The sequence below is a fragment of the Rhinolophus hipposideros genome, assembly GCF_964194185.1.
Source record: "Rhinolophus hipposideros genome assembly, chromosome: 1".
In the NCBI taxonomy this organism is placed as follows: Eukaryota; Metazoa; Chordata; class Mammalia; order Chiroptera; family Rhinolophidae; genus Rhinolophus; species Rhinolophus hipposideros.
In genome coordinates, this window is record NC_138047.1 from 87,297,486 (window position 1) to 87,318,238 (window position 20,753).

A 20,753-nucleotide genomic window follows, 5' to 3' on the forward strand; every position below is an offset into this window, starting at 1 on the left:
CTTTTCAGTCAGATTTTCATCCATTGTGACTTCTTACTTAAATCACTTGAATTCTCTAAACAAGTACTTGAGGTTTATTTTAGAATTTTTTAAAAACACTTCCGTTTCCATTGAACTTGTCATCTCCTGGTGGGGATAAGAAAGCAGAGGGCAAGGTAGGCCCCCAGTAAAACCGGAATAAAAGGACAGTCTATTGTTGCTGTCAGCAGTCTCCACTCTCATAGACTTTATCACATTCATGATACATGTTCATTTCTCTCCTTCAATGCCTATCAGCCAAAGGGCACTCTGTTTTTACCACATTTAAAACGTGCTATCAGAAGAAGATCTGAAAAAAAAAATCATTCATATGTAGGTATACATATCTACTATGTTTCTATAGGCTGTCCTCAGAATTTATTTGCTGTTAAGGGATGTTGATTTCAGCTGAAGAAGTAAAGTTAGAATTGTTTGACTTTAGATATTAGTGAATTTAGAAGTTTCTGCAATAATCATGCATATGACTGCCTAAATCTATTCATTACTAAAAGAGTGTCCTTTTTTGAAAAGGAGGCTACCAAGAAAGGACTCAAATTGGATAATTGTCATATCATGTATATATTCTGGGACAGACGACCCAGGTGTTAACCTCATTTTCAGTAGCTCAGTTTCATTTACATACTCGTAAGTCATTTCATATCGTAAACTGATTTTAACCATAAACAACAGGTTTTTATCTTTTGAATATATATTTTAGCATAAACCTCCACGTTTTTAGAGAAGAGGTTAGGAGAATGACTAAAGACTATTTTGAAAGAAGAAAGGAAGTATTTCTTTTTTCTTTTGGAAATATACAAGGATAAAGAATAGAATTGCAGAGAAGTAAGGAATCTAGGAGTTGGATTGCCTCAGCAAAACCCTGATGGCATCATTACCACTAGTATTGTTACTTTGGGCATATTATTACCTATGCCTCAGGTTCTCAGTCATTAAGTCCTCATTTACCCTCTTTTATAAACTGGTGTAGCAGTAGAACACAAATCTTTAAATTCTTGAAAGAAAGAAATATACTCATCCGCATGAAGTGTGTTTTAAGTGCCTGAGACAGACAAAACACTGAATTAGTATTAATTCTTATTTTTTCTTGGGCAGAATACTTTTAGTACTGAATGGAACTGACATAGCTACTAGTTCCTGAAAACTGAAATGACTGATGAGGTAAACCTACCATGAACAGTAAAGTACTTTCACACTTGTTATCATTTCTAAATCTTTACAAAGTCATATGAGATATAACTGCTTTTCACAGATGAAGAAACACCTCATAGGTGGCTCAGAAAAAGTTACATGTCTTAATTTCCACATATTTGTGAATTCTCCAGTTTTCCTTCTATTGATTTCTACTTTTATTCCATTATGATTAGAAAATATATTTGGTATGATTTCAGTCCTTTCAAATTTGTTAAGACTTGTTTAGTGACCTAACGTGTAATCATTCGATCTTGGAGAAAGATTCATGTGTGTTTGAAAAGAATGTGTATTCTGCCATTGTTTGGTAGAAGGTTCTGTATATGTCTGTTAGGTCCCATTTAATTCATAGTGTTGTTCCAGATCTCTGTTTCCTTATTGATCTTCTGTCTAGATGCTCTATTATTCAAAGTGGGATATTGAAATTTTCTACTACTATTGTATTGCTGTCTATTTCTCCCTTCAGTTCTGTCAATGTTTCCTTTATTTATTTAGGTCCTTTGAAGTTGATATCTTCCTTGTAGATTGACTCTTTTGTCACAAATGAGCTAGTGACCTGAATAGACATTTCTACAAACAAGACCTACAAATAACCAATAGATAGAAGGAAAAAAAAATATGCTTAATAGCACTAATAATCAGAGAAATGTAAATCAAAACGACAGTGAAATGTCACCTCACATCTGTTCACATGGCTACTATTTATTATTAGAAAAAAAAAAAAAAAAGACAGCAAGCAGCACGAATGTAGAGAAACTGGAACCTGGACATGTTCCTGGTGGGAATGCAAAATGGTGCAGCTACTATGGAAAACAGTAGGGAAGTTTCTCAGAAATTTTAAAATAAAACTACTTTATGATCTAGCCATCTCACTTCTGGGTATTTATCCAAAATAATTTAAATCAATATCTCAAAGAGATATTAGCACTTTTGTGTTCATAGCAGAACTATTTACAATAGTTAAGATGTGAAGAAAAAAGAACAACAACAAAAAAACCTAAATGTACATCAACAAATGAATGGATAAAGAAAATGTAGTATATACATATAATGGAATCCTACTCAGCCTTAAATAAAAAGAAGGAATTTTTTTTCAGTATGTGACAACATGGCTGACTCTTAAAGACATTATATGGAGTGAAATGAGTCAGTCACAGAAAGACAAATACTGAATGATTCTACTTATATGAAATGTCTAAAATAGACAAATTTATACTAGAATCAAAGAGTGAGTGGTTGTTCCCAGAGTCTGGGGAAAGAGGGAAATGCAGAGGTACTAATCAATGGGAATAAAGATTCAGTCAAACAAGATGAATACACTCTAGAGATTTGCTGTATAAAATCATACCTATTGTCAATAATAATTTATTGCACACTTAAAATATGTTAATGGGGGTCTCATGTTAAATGTTCTTACCTCAATAACATAGTTTTAAAATTTTGCATAGCTAATAAGCAGCTAAGTTGTGACTTGAACTTGGAATTTCTAGGCTATGGTACCTTCTTATAAATCAGTTGTTATGCTTGAAATTTCTATTCTGCTGTACTGTGAATGAAGGAGGAGGTGATACAAATTAGAGGCTACCTCATGGCATATCAAAGACTCTAATGTATCAAACACACTAGACTTTATTTAGGTGTACCCTTGTCCTCCAAATCTGATGAGATTGCTGTGACGATTGCTTGCTGAATATGACTATAAATCTTCAAAGACCTGTGAACCAGTTACACACCTCTCTGTACTCAACACTCGTAAGAATCACATTTAGATTCTTGCTGCAGTCAGAGAAACTAACTTAATAAGACATTACTAACCTCAAAATGTATCCAGGAAATTGAGTTAAACTTTGATGTGAAGGTTAAATTGACCTCTAACAGAACTGTTCTTTAATTTTTCTTCTTCCCTTTTCTCTTTGTGCCTTGTCTCAATCTGCCTTTCTGTTTTTCATTGTCTAAAGCCTTATTTTCATTGTTTTTTCTAAGCTTTTCTGTCTTTCATCCTCTGTCTTTCAACCTAACCATCACATATCTCATTTTCTTTAGAACTTCTGAGAACAATCTTCCCATATTATCTTATGTTTTGAGTCATATTTCTATTACACTTTATAGCCTTGGGAACTTAATAGGTTTTAAGGAACACTTGTTTAAGATTTTATAATTTTAGGGCTTGAGGGGTAGTTGGAGATTACCTGGTTGATCCCTTTATTTTACCTATTAGGCTTTGAAGGTTAAGTAATCTTTTTTTCAGGATAAGCAGCTTGTTGGGACGTTACCTAATTATATTTCTATAATACCATTGATATATTTTATTTCATCACTATCTTCATTATGTTTACACCCACTTGAACTGCCTTGTTTTCAGTATCTGCTACAATAATCAAATTCAGGTATTGTTGTTTACCTTTATATTTGTATTTACATATATTGCAAATTGGGAACAATCTTGCTGACATACTCCCATGCTCTGCTTTGTAAATAAAACATGTGGTTTTTGTTATTTTTATTAAAAGAAGATCACATTATTGTCCATTTTTTTAAATTAATACACTTTATTTTTGTAGGGCAGTTTTTGATTCTCAGCAGAATGGGCCAGAGTTTACAGTGAGTTCTGCTGCCCCAAAACATACACAGCCGGCACCACTATTGACATCTGACCTCCCTCACAGAGTGGTAACGTGTTTACCATTGAGGAACCTATTTTGAAACATGATCATTGTATATTTATATATAAATCCTTACCATCCAAACTCCATAGTTCACATGAGCGTTCACGCTTGGTGTGTATTCTATGGGTGTAGACAAATACAGAAGGATAGATATCCGCCATTATTGTGTCGTACAGAGTAGTTTAACTGCTTGAAACATCTTCTGTACTCCTTCTATGCATCTCCCTCCTCCTTACCCCTGTCAACCGCTGATTTTTTTACTGTCTCCATAGTTTTTGCCTTTTTCAGAAAGTCAGATAGTTAGACTCACACATGATGTAGCTTTTCAGATCTGTTTCTTTCACTTAGTAATATGCATTTAAGTTTCTCCATTGTCTTTTCGTGGCTTGATACCTAGTTTCTTTTCAGTGCTGAATAATAATTTATTGTATGGACGTACCACAGGTGGTGTTTTCATTCAGCTACTAAAGGATATCTCCGTGGCTTCCAAGTGTTGTCAATTATGAATAAAGCATAATGGGACACTTCAAGTTTCTCACTATTAACATCTTTGTAGATGTTCTTTATCAAGTTGAGAACTTTCCATTCTATTCCAATTTCACTAAGAGCTTTTGTCATTAATGTGTGTTAGATTTTTGTCAAATGCTTTTTCTTGTATTTATTGGTACGATCATGTGATTTTTCTTTTTTAGCCAGTTGATGTGATAAATTACATTAATTGATTTTCAAATATTGAGAGATCCTTCCATACCTGGGATAAATCCCACTCAGTTGTCATATATCATTCCTTTTACACTTTGTTGGACTTGATTTGCAAAATTTTGTTGAGGATTTTTGCATCTACATTTATGAGAGAGAATAGGTTGTAGTTTTCTTATAACGTCTTTATCTGGTTTTGGTATGAACGTAATGCTGCCCTCATAGAATGAGTTAGGAAGTATTTCCTATGTTTCTATCTTCTGAAAGATACTGCAGGAAATTGGTATAATTTTTTCCTTAAATGTTTGGTAGAATTCACAAGTGAGCTCATCTGTGCCTGGCATTTTCTGTTTCAAAAAATTGTTAACTATGTATTCAATTTTGTTAACAGATGTAGGGCCATTCAGATTGTTTATTTCTTCTTGTGTGAGTGATCTTCAAGTTTTATGCATGTTTTTTTTTTCCTTTCATATTTCTTTTTTGTAGACTCATTATATTTATTTGGTGATAAAGCTATGAAAAACATGGTATACATAGCAAAAACCTAAATAAATATTGATGTTACATACATTTCTATGTTTGATGAAGGAAAAATACACAATGTGTTTTTCTGTCTTTACCATAGCAAACATTTTTTTGTAGAATATAACAGAAGGATTTTAGTGGTGATGGTGATGGTGGTTGTCATGGTGGTATGGGTGGGCCTATTAGAAAATGAAGAAAGACCTGTGGATAAGTATTAATTATACAGGTCAAAAGTGGAGGGATATTGGAAGATAATTCAATAATTCAGGTGGAGAAAATAAATAGCACATTTAAATGTCCTATAAGGCCGGGCATTTTGTACACATTAAAGACCAGTTTGGCTTTTATTCAGTTAGTTAGGGGAGATAGTGCTGAAAATAGAGTGAAAGACGTAGTCATGGGAAAGATCATTCTAGACTACTGAATCAATATTAAGAATTTTGTAGTATATTATAAATTGAATAAGAGGCAATTTTGAATTTTTTTTAATATTTAATTTTTTTTGAAAAGTTTTGATTAGTGGAGTGAACTAATCTGATTTATTCATTATATAAAAGTAATTGCTGTAGGTGTTATGTGAAAAATTGGTGGGGATACGGGAGGAGGAAAACCATTCAAACTGTAGCTTGAATCCATTTCCATTAACAGGAGCTAAATAATTTTCAGATAGAAGAGCCTTTCCTACAAAAATTTGTTCACTGTTTTTCACAAAGATTTCCAAAAGCAGCATTTTGTTATTAGCAGAATTCTTAGTAGTAATACTGTAAACAGTAAACCACTTTGCAAGTCTATAGAAATAAAATGTGCACAAATTAAATGAATTAGGAACTGGAAACAAGAAATCAATTAGCCCAGAATCATCAAAATATGAAATATTTTAATATAAGTAAATAATGACTCAGTTGTCAGAATATAAAACTTATTTAAATTTCAAGCATGATCTTTAGGAAATTAATCTTCCATGCTCTAGATATTATTCTAGGAATGTGAATACATTAACCAGATGAATATACTATGATATTTTCACTGAAAGAACTGAGTTCTTCCCTGTAGAAAGATACATAAAATAAAATAGGCTAAAAAGTAATTTTAAGTAATTGGAGGGAGAGGTCAAATTAGAGTTTCAAGATGGACGTCACACTTCAGTGATATTAAACTACTCTGATCAGTAACTTCTGCAATAGTGTAAGACATGGATAAAATTAACATTTGATATCTGCAGATTGTCATTAACACAATTGTTCACTTATCTGTTTACTCAGCACAATAAAGACTTACCTAAGGAAAATTTTATTTTCAGATCATAAAGGTTGTGTCTCAGACTAGGTGAAACGATGAAGCATGTACTAAATTATTGCAGGGTATGTTCAGTAAAAAATCTGGTTCCAGTGACTGGTGATTCTGGCAGGTATTCTCTAAGGTAATTAATCATCATCCCTTATTTTTAGTAGTGACTAATTTACATTGTTAGAGATAGACTGTTGTATGACATATGATAAAGTGATTTTAAACTATTGTTCCTGATACTGCAGACAATTTCAAGTAATTATAATATGTTTTGTGATTCTAATTTTTAGAGAAGATGAAAAGAATGGCCTGTAAAAAGCATGAAGTACTGCCTTATTTTCCTGTCATTTGTATATTATATTGTTTTTATTAATGCTACTTCTGAAATTACAGAATTAAATCATATTGTAAAGGCTATAGCAGTGGCTGTTTTTCTGCATGGTATATTTTAAATTTTTAATGTAGCATGGCTAATTTAAGTTTATTACAAAATGAAAAAAAAAAAAAGTCCCAAAGTAACCCAACAATAAAATACTAACTGAGAGCTAGTATTTATAAATAAAACTTTCTACTGAATTTCTGTTTAAATTCAAGTGTTCTCAATTCCATTTTGCATTATATAACCTTCTAATTTAGTAACAAGAGCCTCAGAAACGATTGGTCATGTTAAAAAAAAAATAGAAAAAATGGCATAATGGCATTGTTTTACAGTTGAATGCAAATTCATTTCCAAGTACATTAATCTTTTGCTTTTAATTCAGTGGAATTTTTCCTCTGAGGCATTTTGCAGTTTGTCAGCTCTTCACTAAAGCGGATATATGTTGTGCAATATAATATGATTTTCTGACTGGATTTCAAATTAAACTTTTTTATCAACTCTAAAATGTAATATTTGACCACTAAAGGTGCTGTTAACACCTCACAAGTTCAGTGTGTTATTAAACTTAAAGTAAATCAACTAAGTTCATATTAAGATCAGATTAAAGATTTACACTTGGTAAAAGGTTAAGCAAATCTCCATGCTTTTTGATATTTTTAATTTGCATCTTTAATAAGCTGTAGCATCAACAGAGCTGCTGGTTTCATTTTTACGTATTTCAGATAGGAAAATGTGTTCTTTTTCCTACAATGTCAAATAATTCTAAATCTGAAGTTAAAAGTCTCCAGGATACTAACATGTTTAAATCACCCAATCTTAATAAAGAACTTCAGCCTTGAAGATGGTGCTAGAAGAAACTCCATTATTTTTCTCAGCATATCTCCTTATTATCCAATGCCTCTTCACCCAATCTTACTGACTGCCCTTGAGCATTTTGACCTGGACGTAAAAGCCCCTATTAGGTTCTTTACCCTAAAGAAAGTGACTTAACTTCAGCAGAAACTTGAGCATTAACTCCTTTGGGCCATTAGAGAATTGCTTTGTAAGTTTTTCTACTGAGTTAATGCAGCTTTCAAAATTGTCCTTTGCCCCCTGAGGATGATTTGGACTAAGAAGAAGTCTGTAATTTAAATTTTCTTCAGTGGTTAAATTACTCCTTCCCACACTAGGTGTTAAAAGATGCACTTAAGATGGGCTCTTTAGGGTCACTAGGGCATCCTGGAGTCAATTGGCAGCAGGAGGGTGTTAGAGCATATTAACTCTTCAGACTATTAGGGTGTGCCTTTTCCTGTGAACAAGTCAATGCACTCTCCAAACTACCTAATTTTCCACCAGATAATTTTGCAATCTAGTTGGGATGAAGAGTTAAGTGAGTGTTTCACTTTTTAAAGACTCTGCCTCAAGTGACAAATATGCAATTCCAAATGGAAGGTCTCAATAATAAAGATATTTTTTTGGGGGGTGGGGTATGTTAGGGTGCTTCATGCATATGCTCGTTTGCTTATTTTTTTGTAAAGTGTCTGCTCTATACATTCACCACTAGGCTTCTAGTTTCCAGGGTTGTTGTGTAAATTTGAAGCAGCACTTGCCTTTTAAGTGGACTTTGTACGTGTGAATTCAAGGCAAAAGAAGAAATAATGATCCAAATCGTTCCTTGAAAGCACTGTTCAACTACTTGAAGTGAAAAACTGTGGTACTTGAAGGTGCGAATCAGATAAAGATGGTGAGATATGCCATCAAGGAAGGCCAAATTGCAAAGTGTATCAGCAGCAAGTAGTCAAAGAATCCTGTGCTCTGTGCATCGATTTACAACACTAGGTACAATGTCAATTCTAGCATCATTTTATTTATTTATTTATTTATTTATTTATTTATTTACTTTTTTGAGTACCAAATATTAACCGGACACCAGGAGGTTAAATATTTTTTGAGTGTGAATGACAGATTGAAAGATAAATGACCATGGAAGCTCTAAGTCTATATTTTAAAAATAGATAAAACAAGGAAAAGTTAAGTCTGTCTAAAATAACTATATCTATACACTTAAAGCCAAAATGATACATGTATAAATAGGAAGGGAGAAAGTGGTAAAGGAGAGAAAAACAAACGCTTATGTCACTTTTTCACTTGTCTTCATAATCTTACTGCTTTAGCTGTAAGAATAACAGTTTAATAATTCAGCTTCAGTTGCTTCCTTAATCTCTGAAGACCTTTCACAAAGAGATGCTGGAAAAACAAAACAAAAGAAAAAAACAAAACAAAGAAAGAGCACTGTGTGTATATTTTAATATTCAAAGCAGTCATGTTTGGATGACAAAGGCCTTCTCAAATTCGAAATCATCATGGAGGAAATCCTAAATTCTGGATGCTGGCTGTCTAATTGGGTATGTGGATGTGGATATGTGTGTTTCGGTGAAGGAGAGCATATTGTGTAGTGATTAGGTCCTTGGCCTCTGAAACTGAACTAGAAGGATCCAAAACCCACTTTAGCGACTTAGTAGCCAAATGACTTAGTCATCCACTATCTCCTCTATACTTAAGTTTTCTCATTTGCAAAATGATGAGGATACTAGTACCTGACTAATTTCATAGCATTGTTATGAGAGTTAAATAACTTAATATATGTATAACTTTTAGAACAGTGCCTGACACATAAAAATCAGAGTTATTATGAAGTGAAAAATGATAAACAGTACAAATTCTAAATATTTTTTATATTTTGTTTATTCCCTGATTATTTTAAGTTCAGTCACATTCTCAGATAACCTTTATTGCACAATTCATGTCACATTCTACAAAAAGTCGTCTTTATTTGTTCCAATCCAAAGTAATTTTTCTTTCACTAAACTTCTCTACTACATGTGATCTGTACCATGCTTAGTTACACAATGTCCCTTGTAACATATATCAAGTTTTAACACCTGCTATCAATTCATTCTGTCTTAGATGAAAACTTAGTCCCTCTTGGCTCCAATAAAAGTCCATTTCTTCTTATACTAAACGTTGTGAAAATGATGAACAGCAGGACACAGCCATCCATATAACCATATACTTGAAACGAAGTAAGATACCTTGTGCTTTTCTTTCTGTGACCTAATTACAACAACATAAAATGTGTCAGGGCAGTTTTTCCTCTATCTTTTTACTGAATTCTTCAAATACCATTCACCCCACCCTGCCTTTGAAATGCCCTTGTCCCTGTTCTCTGGTTCTCTGAGACTGCTTTCTCCCCTCCTTTCCCAGGACTAGAGTAAGCCATCAGGATTGATATGCTCTATGTAGACAAGTACCTGCTTTACCTTCCTACCTACTAGTGTTTTATTTTAATTGCCTGGGGGTGACATGTCCATATTGGGGAGTACCATTATCACTTATTTTATTAATTACTAGTTCTTCTAACAACTCATGACTCTTTTCCCAAGGTTAATTTATGTGTTTTTTTTTTAATTCTACTAAAGATGCATCACCTGTTCTATAGGCCAATAAATATCCAAAAAATTCTGAAATACGTTTTTTTTCTTTATGAGTATCCTGTGTCATTACCAAAAACAACTTAGCATTTCAGCAAATGGTCCCAAATGGTAGTACTGTTCATTTCTTTGTACAATATATCTGCCATTCATAGTCAGACATAGTCCTCTATAACCAGGCAGAAGATGGTTATAGAGTACTCAAGCTTTTTTATGTAAGTAAAACACTTTTACTGCTATAGGGGAGGAAAATTTATTTTTTTCTCTCTACTGTCCTGGGTTCTCCATTTGGGGCCTGGGAAATTAGACTGACAACAGAGAAATTAATGAGAAAAAATAAGAGTTTATTAACACATCCAGCATGAATACATGTGGGAGAAACTAAGTGAGGAGTATCTCAAGGGGTGGTTATAATATGGGGCTTATATATCATCTTAACAATGATCTATAAATTTGTAGAAAAGTGACAAGACAAAGGAATAGGGATTTAGGCTTTTACGGGTGACAAACTGTGGGAAGGTAAATAGAGAAGAAACTAATGGAAGATAAGGGTTATTTTAGTTTGTTACTATCTATATTCTGCTCAAGGCTCTGTCCCTGGGCTGATAAGAGCAGAGTTTTTGCAGATGATTAAGACTCTAAGTCTCCTCTTAGGAAAATAGCCTGGGGGAGAGGACAGAAAGGTGTTTTTTGTTGTTGTTTTGTTTTCTTGTTTTTTGTATCTGCTGTTTCTCAATTGTCTTCAGCTCAAAATAATATGCATATATTGGGTGGCTTATTTTAATCCCCTACAATATTCTGTACCTATAGGTATTTAATTGATGTTAATTGGTATAATATGCTTAGGTGATACACAGGCAAATCTATGCTAAGCAAAATTATAAAACCTAGGTTGTGTACTCTCAATTATATTGATTTTTATACCATTTATCATTGAAAAAATTATACGAGCATTAGGCTTTACATTACTCACGTAAGTGTGGGAATGGTTAACAACTTAGTTTGTAGTGCATAGCCTAATAGGGCCCTTGGACGCAAAATATGCATAGATGACCCAGTTCAGTTCTTTGGTTAGATCACACAGAAGACTGTAGCTACTCTTGACAGCTACTAACTTCTCTGAATATAGAGTCATAATTAAAAGTAGGATTCTTTAAAAGAATTGCCTGAGTATCAACTTTAGAAAATGAGAAAGAGGCTTTGAGTTCAGACAAAAGAGAAACACTAAAAACAGGACCAAATTAAGCTAAACAAAACTAGCACTAGACCATCTGCAAGAAGTGCTGACCGTTTTACTGGAATGAGTACAGCTACTGATAATAGATTGTACAATAAATATAAATAAAATGTTTTTGAAAACTAAGTAAAAAGTCATTTATCTTCAGCCATATTATATGAAAGTAAATTGAAATATAATTTTCCATAACATAGACTATAGTTAAAAACAAACAAACAAACAAACAAACAAAAAAGACATTGGGTTCACATCCTGCCTCAATTAATGTGGTCATCTGTAAATTATTTTATGTATCTTACCTCCTATAAAAACAGTAATAACGATGTTTCTTATTATCTTAAGTATTTTTTTAAAAGATGAAATAAAATAAAATATGCAAAGTACTTCATGGAATACCTACTGAGAAATAAATGCTCAGCATATGGAAGCTAGTAGTATTTTTGTAATTAGCGTAGTTTTTTTGAATTTCTACTTGTATTGAAGGTTAAGAAAATATTTTTAGGTGAATTATGGACTCATGAGATTAGATGGAATTCAATTTTTAAAATAATTTTATATAATCTGTGAGTAATCTCTTTCGCCCCTAGGTATAATAGTACATATAAAGGAAATACCTAGAACACAGGGCATAGCATACAGGAACAGTTCATTATATTTTAATTCCTGTCCTTTCATTTATTTTGAGTTGGTACTTCCTTAAGACACACAATAAAGCTGTGTTTATAATAATGTTCTAAAAACTGAGATAAATACCCACACATATCTTAAGATTGAACTCTTAATCTTAAAATTAAGTTTTAGAAACAGACTGACTGGTAAGTGCTTCTTGTTTCTCCACCTTCCAGTAAGGCCAGGAAACAGAATCCACTCCAGTTATACTAACTGGAAATTTAATATCAAGAATTGTTAACTAGGTATTGGAGAGCTGAAAATGAAAAAAAAAATGGGGTGGTATAGAGTGGTATCAGAAGTAGTAAGTGTAAGAAATAAGACTGAAAATAGAATGGGAAAATGTTTATTATATTATTAAAGCTTGGAGGAGCAGGCTGGTAATACAGGACTTCAGACCTCTGCAAGGAGGGGATTTGCTCAGCTGGTATTCCAACCTAGGGTGCTTGAACTAGAAGAGCTCTAATGAGGTGCCTGTGGATATGGGGACTCAGCCAGACCTCTGAAGAGGAGGAAGGAGCTGGCTGGCTTGTAGCTTATCAAGAGAGGTAAAGGGAGACAGATTCTAGAAGTATGGGGAAGTCCTGTAAACTGAAATTAACTGCTATTACTGTAACAAATGCCCGACAGCATTGAAGAAGCACTGCTGGGGTGGTGTTACAGGAAAATGAAGCAAACAGAAAGGACCAAGTCCGTTCTTTTCCCTCTAGACTTCCAGTTTCTCACCAGCGCCCCTGCTGCATGGAACCTAACAGCGGGACAGAAGAAATGTGGTCTGCAGAGTTCCAATCCCACAGCACAAGATAGAATATAGAAGAGTGAGTTTGAAAATAAGAGACATTAGAATAGGAGACTCTGAAATATTTAGTGGCAGATGAATATTTTATTTTTTTTTCTTTAAGTCCACAATATGGATGTTTTCCCATACACCATCTCTGACTTTTATTACCTTCTAAACAAAAGCAACATTAGCATGAAAAATACTTTTATCTGGTGATTTCAATATTTTTAATAAATGAAGCAAAATCACTTCAAAGGCCGATTGAAAGTCTATTCAGAAGCTGGCTCAAGAGAAATGAAAATAAATATTCAGCCTGCAGAAGACCAATTCCAGTTTAAAAAAAAACACACAAAAACACATATAATCATATAACTAAAATTATCTGTTAACTCACTGACAATCAGATTTGACTTTTAACAAGAGAAATAATATGTATCAATATTTTCATGAACTCTTGTGTATTTCTATAGATTTTATTTTGCTGGCATGCTCCTTTTCGTTCCCAACAAATTAAAATATTAAATCAGAAAAAAATGCATGAAGAAAAAGCATTTTAGGAATACATTTTTGTCATATTTCTAAAACTCTATTAAGGAATATATAATATTTTCAAAATATGCAATAAATTTGAATATAATTCTGCATCTTATACTATTATAGTTACAATACCTCTCTTTGCACAATAAAAAGCTCTTGGAACAGGTAAATTCATATATGTATTTCATAACTGACAATAAGTAAAAATGAATTGAAAATTTGATACTATCTTTGTGGTAGAGCTAGAATCTAAAGCAGTTTTATTTTAGCATAATTAGAAAGATTATTATTAAAGTTTAATCTTAATGGAAAACTATGAGTAAGTTATGTTTCAGGCAGTAAATCTAAAATAATTTAGAATTTATATCTCCCCATCTGTTGTATTTTAAAATTGACTTAATGTGTACTACAGCATTTTCTTACATCTGATGCTAATCTTTGCCCCATCTCAGACGAACACCAGTATATATAAACATTTTAAATAGAAAATATATTTTTTCCCCAAGAGTGAACATTTTTTATCACCCATTGCAATCTTTCAACTGAAAAAAAGGACTTACTAAAATTCCAAAGCAGGTACCCAAACAAACCTGAAAGCTTATTTTAAAAAGTTGTGAGAAAAGGTTTTAAATAGAAGCAGTACAGAATGAATATGCTATCATCTCAATTCAGCTAGACCTCACACAATTGCCAGAATAGCAGGAGAGATTAATAACTGGTACACCAGTATATTTTATTCATGGTTGTAACCACTACTCTTCTAAAATTTGAAATTCAGAGAGTATAAATCTCTAAAGAAGTGATAAATGCAAAAGGTGGAGAAAATAGGCCAAAGATCTAGAGTGATATCTTGACATTTGCACATGCTACTATGACATCCATTAGTCATCTATCTAATGGCATCCATATGTCTGTCATCTTCCCTTTCGAGAATGAAGACTTCTTTTCACCTTATAATTATTTATATATGTTAAATAAATAATGTCCTCCTTTTCTGCTTTTCAGGATGATGCTCTTTTTTTTTTTTTTTTTTTTTTTTTTTTTTTTTTTTTTAGTGGGAGGTTTAGGAATGGCACACTAGGAGATTCCCGCACAGCTTATGGACAATGGGAAAGAATTATCCCCTGCCCTACAAAAAGCTCATGGCCAAGATTTAACCCTGCAAATTCCCATGAAGATCTAGTTTACAACTTTACGCTGATGTTATGTACCTGGGTTATAGCTGTAAGGTACACCCAGTGGCGGCTGTTCTAAATCAGTATCTTATGCCAATAATGAAAGGATCTGGAAACAATAAGTCTAGCTAAAAAGATGTGTCATATCTGCCTTGTCGACGGTATCAATTAGGAGCAAGCCTAGGGAAAATTACATCCTACCTGTGATTATCTCTTGGGAAAGCTTTATCCAGTTTATCTTTTAGGTTTTCAAAGTGAACTTTGAATTTGAGTTTTTCCTTTTAGAGTATAAAACAGACTCAGTGTAACACATGGAAATAGTGATCAAGAAAAGGAATTATCTTTTACTATAACTGACCCAGAGATTCTGAAAGCCAAAGATCATAGTTCACCCCAGTCAGTCTCCAAAATGAAACATATTTTAATATGCCTGCTTATCTACCACGTAGAATATTCATGTGAAACTACTTTAGGGCACAAATGAAACATTCGGGCATATTATCTCAAGTTCCATGAACTCCACTGCCCACTGTTCTTTCATGTCCTTTTAGTGTACTTTCATATGTTTGTTAATGAACTGTCTAGAATGGCTTTGGCTGGGAAAACTGAGGAAAGTCAGTTCAGTTGCAAGCGTCTCAACCTGCAGCATGCGAGGGCAGCCATCTCCTGGTAGCTATGGTGAGGAGCAAGAGTGAGCTGGCCAAATTTTGCAAACGGGAAAGCAGGAATACACATGTACTTTTAAGCTTCTGTCATGTATGTTTACTCTCCATTGAATAAAATCAATCGCATGGCTAGGCTCAGTATCGGAGTGAGAGGGGACTACAGATTTTTAGGGCAAAGGGAATAGATAAAGGAGGTAATTAGGGTGATCTGTGCAGTCATTCTACCACTATCAGTAATTCTGATTTTCCTACACACATAAAATACACATCCATTGAGAGTCTATCTCCTAAAATAGGCCTTCTTTCTATTACTTCTGTCTTTTCTATATTAAAATACTAAACACCTGCAGATACCACAGTAAAAGTATTTTTATTGTCATACTAAGACTACAAAAATGTTAACTTGCTTTCCTAAATGAGATTAAGCTTCCCAGCCTTCTGCGTGAAGAAGACATGCATACCCCACAACAGAGGTCAACCTCTTTGACCTTCTTCCTGCATGGCAATTGTGGTCTTTTTGCTGGAAGAGAAAGAACCTACATTGTGTGCTGAAAGAGGTTCTGTGTTTCAGCATTTATAGTAGCCATTGACTTCACCAAGTGTCCTATCTACGCACAATCTTGGTATATACAATAATATTCATGACAATTCATAAATTGCCATAAATTATTTTGAATGGATAAATAGAAATTTTAACCTCTAAAGATGTACAATTATAAGTAAACATACTTAAAATATTTGAAGTAATTGGGAAATTCAAAAATCAGTATAAATTGAGAAAAGTAGAATGCTGTGAATATATGAATAGTTCTGTGATCAAACTAGGAATTATAGGGGTGATATAAATGTTGGGAGAAGTTGTTTGGAAAAAAAGTCTTCTTGCTGTACATTCCTTTTTTTTTTTTTTTTTAAGATTTTTTATTGGGGAAGGGGAACAGGACTTTACTGGGCAACAGTGTGTATTTCCAGGACTTTTTCCAAGTCATGTTGTCCTTTCAATCCTAGTTGTGGAGGATGCAGCTCAGCTCCAGGTCCAGTTGCTGTTGTTCGTTGCAGGGGGCACAGCCCACCATCCCTTGTGGGAGTCCAGGAATCAAACCAGCAACCTTTTGGTTGAGAGCCCACAGGCCCATGTGGGAATCGAACCGGTAGCCTTCAGGTTAGGAGCACCGAGCCCTAACTGCCTGAGCCACAGGGCTGGCCCCTTGCTGTACATTCTTGATTTTAAAAATAATTCAAAGTGGATTAGGGAAAAAAAGTAAAGGGTTTTTATTTTGTCTAATGGTTAGATGACTTTCTTGTTGGCTCCCTTAGCCTCTGCTATAGACTGAATATTTATGTACCCCAAAATTCTTGTGTTGGAGGGGGTGCTTTACAGAGGTGACTATGACATCATGAATGGGATCAGTAGCCTTATTAAAAAAAAAAAAAAAATCCAGAGACCTCCCTTGACCCTCTTGTCAGGTGAGGACACACAGAGAAAAGACAGCCGTCTATAAACCAGGAAGCAGGCCATCTCCAGACACCAGATCTGCTGGCGCCTTGATCTTGGACTTCTCAGCCTCCGGACCTATAACAAATAAATGTCTGCTGTTTATAAGTTACCCAGTCTGTAGTATTTTGTTATAGCAGCTTAAACGGACTAAGACAGCCCCTAAACTTGGTTCATCAGAGCACTTCTCAGACCACATTGAAATTGCCTCTTTAGTATTCTGTAGGGTAAACAAGGCCTTTGTACACTTACCCGGTGCAATTCTCATTAACAGCTGTATCCCTAATAACTGTCATAGCATCTGGTATATAGGAGATATGAAATTTATGTTTTTTGTCAGGCTATCAGAAAGAGGAAAATCAGAATTGATCATGTTACCGTGTTTCACAAAAAATAAGACCTACCCTGAAAATAAGCCCCAGTTAAGATTGTCAGCCATATGGACACATTTAGTACGTTATGAAGATGTTTCAGGAGAAAATGACACAACTGTATTTGAATAAATGTAGATTATTGTACATGAAAAAATAAGAGATTCCCTGAAAATACACCCTACTGCGTCTTTTGGAGCAAACATTAACGTAAGACCTGGTCTTATTTTCGGGGAAATACGGTATAAGTCCTGGTCTTATTTTCAGGGAAACATAGTATGAAGAACAAATTTGAAAGAGAAAAATAGAACTCAATATTTATACTCTGATAGCAATGCCTGAGTTAGAGTTGGTACTTTGTGTCTAGAAAAAGAATTGAAGTTGATTCCAATATTACAATGAGCATATTGGGTGGGAGAGTTAGAGAAAGGACAGATTCAAAACCCATTATAATAGAGAAAATAGTTCTGGTTGCCTGAAAATGGAGATTTGAAATGTTCCTATCTTAAAAGAAAAAGAAATTCAAGAAAATTCAAATATGTTAGCACTTAAAGTGTTCCAGTTACTAGATGTTGTTCAACAATGAAAACAGGTTAACGCATACAGCGCTCTCTCAGTGCCAGTCCACCGGTGATCTTCATAACGATGATATGAAATATTAATATTATCATTCCCATTTTTAAAATATAGAAATTTAATCAGAAGGAAGAACTTGCCCAAGGTCACGCAACTAGTCAGAAGCAGAATATATTCTTGAACTCAGGTGATCTGGTTCTACATCTGAGCTCTTATCCACCATACTCTACCTCTAAATTATTCGAAGGGGATTGCCTGGATCAATATATTTGAAAACTATCCAGATGCAGTGTGAGATAAAAAAATCATTACTTTTGTTTGATAGTATCCATAACTATGATGTTTAATGTGGCAATCACTGGCCATAGATAACTATAGAGAAAGTGAAATATGACTTGCCTTAATTTAGATGTGCTATAATTACAAAATACACATTGAATTTTGAAGGTGGACAATGGCAGAACATAAAATATCTCATTAATATTTTTTATACTGATCATATGATGAAATTGTAGTATTTTGAATATATATGCCACGTAAAATATGTTATTAATTTTATCTGTTTTTGTTCATATTTTAATAGTTCTACTCTAAAATGTAAACCCACATAATGTGACTGTCTTAGTTAGTTTGGGCTGTTGTAACAAATTACCATAAACAAGGTGGCTTATAAACAATGGAAATTTGTTTTTCAGTTTTGGAGGCTGCAAATCTGAGGTTAGGGTGCCAGTATCATTGGGATCTGGGGAAAGCCCTCTTAAAAGTTGCAGATTGCTGACTTCTTGTCATATCCTCATCTGGCAAAAGAGAGAGTGAGCTAGCTCTCTAGCCTCCTATAAGGGCAGGAAGACCTTTCAGGGGGGGCCCACTTTCATGACGTAAATTACCCCACCTCCAAATGTCATCATGTTGAGGATTAGATTTCAACACATGAAATTTGGGACATACAAACATTTAGTCCGTAACAGTAGTTTACATAGCATTTTATTGAACAGAGCTTGTCTATATGTTATAGAGGTAAATCCTTTTTACTTCTTATGCCATCTATTTCAAAGGCATATAGTTTATCATGACAAATATTATGATAATAGTGGTGAAGATGTTCTCCTTGACCAAACTTCAATTAGGCTTCTCTAAGCTCTCTTCCCACTAGACTTTGAACTTGCCTTCTGGTCTGTCTTTGGTGATCCCAGTGTAAGCAAGAATCCTGCTAAGTCATCTCCCTACCCTTAATATATAATCACTCTTAATATATGATCAAGTTCCTCACCCCACCTTGATGTCTAAGTCTTTGGTCTGCCTCTGGCAACAATCCTGTTAGGCAAGTTTATCAAGAATCCACAACCTTTGATGTCTCCTCTTAGTAATTTCTATCCACTAATACCCCCACTCTGCTTCTTGATTATAAATCCCCAGATATCTTTGCTATATTTAGAATTGAGCTCAGCTTTTTCCCCATTGCGATATTACTGAATAAAATCTGTCCTGATTTCCTTTAATTAGTGTCTGGTACTGTCTCTCTGTTGCCATAGCTATCATAGGGTAGCATAGTTTTAGGAGGGGGGATCATCAGCAATATTTCTAAACAAATTGAGCATATTTGTTAAACCATCTATTAATCTTCAGGTTGATTTGATGCGAATGCAATAGATCAACTATTTGGTGAAATTCAGTAATATTGGGGATATTTTGAATGTATAAAATACGTCAAATTCCATATGGTTAGGTACCAGCTTAAAAAGGGATTTATGTTCTATAAGAAAAGGTAACTAATATAATGTGGGGTGGAAAATATAGGTATGCATTAGCTTTTTACGACTACTATAAAATATTACCACAAATTTGGTAACTTGAGACCACATACATTTATTATTATACAGTTTTGTAGTTCAGAAGTCTGAAATGAGTGTTAGCTAAAATCAGAGTGTTGGTAGGGCTATGTTCTTTTTAGGGACTCTAGGAGAGAAATGGTTACTTTGTCCTTTTTAGCATCTGGAGGCCACCTACATTCCTTAACTCGTGGAAAGCCAGTAATGTTAGGCCAAGTGCTTTTCATGATACCATCTCTCTGGTTCTGTTTTCTGATTCACTTTTCTATTTTTAAGGATATATATATAAAACCTGTGGTAAGATGATTAGCAACCTTAATTCCATCCACCATCTTAGTTGTCTTTTGCCATGTACTCTAACATATTCACAGGTTCCAGTAATTAGGACAAAGACATCGTTGTGTAGTCATTATTCTGATATTCATGATATTACTTTTATAAATCTACATCAAGAGGAATTCATAGGCAAGTAGTGTAAAACATTTATTTTCTATCATTCCAAAATCATTCTATTTTTTGAAATAAACATGACAGATGTCCTACCGTAGCTCTGAAGAGTGAGTATGTATGGGTGTAGTGGCATGAGGGAATGAGACACATCTGTCAATGGGGATCAAAATTGGCTGGACCAAGAAAGATATTTTGAGGGCCTAGATGTGTAAGACTAAATTAGCTCATGAAGTGAAACTTGTATGCTGCTTATTGTATATGTCAGGCTTCTTTATAAATTATTTTCTGTTTTCTGTACTTACTTATTTTCAGAAATAAGTTCTTCATCTGAATCTTTAGCATGATGCCCTTTTACATTCTTTTACATTGGTAAGTTCACCCTTTTTAAGGCCTACTACCTGTTTTTACCTGTTAGAATATTGGACACTGACAACACAGTAGTGAATCAAAGAGTCACGGTCTTTGCCATCAATTTTCTGTTTTTTAAGTTAATCTATCTCATGGATATTTTTATACAGATCTTACAATGTCCAACACTTTTAAAGAGTGATGTACCCTTGATCCACTTCCTGTTCACTTTTCAGTGACATAGTCTTATTTTTAGGTCAATTCACATTGGAAGTAGTTATTATTTCACAAGAAACAAAGTTTGGAAATACAACTATAAAAACGTTTGATGATTTTAGAAAGCTACACTCTTTAAAACTGTTCGGGGGTA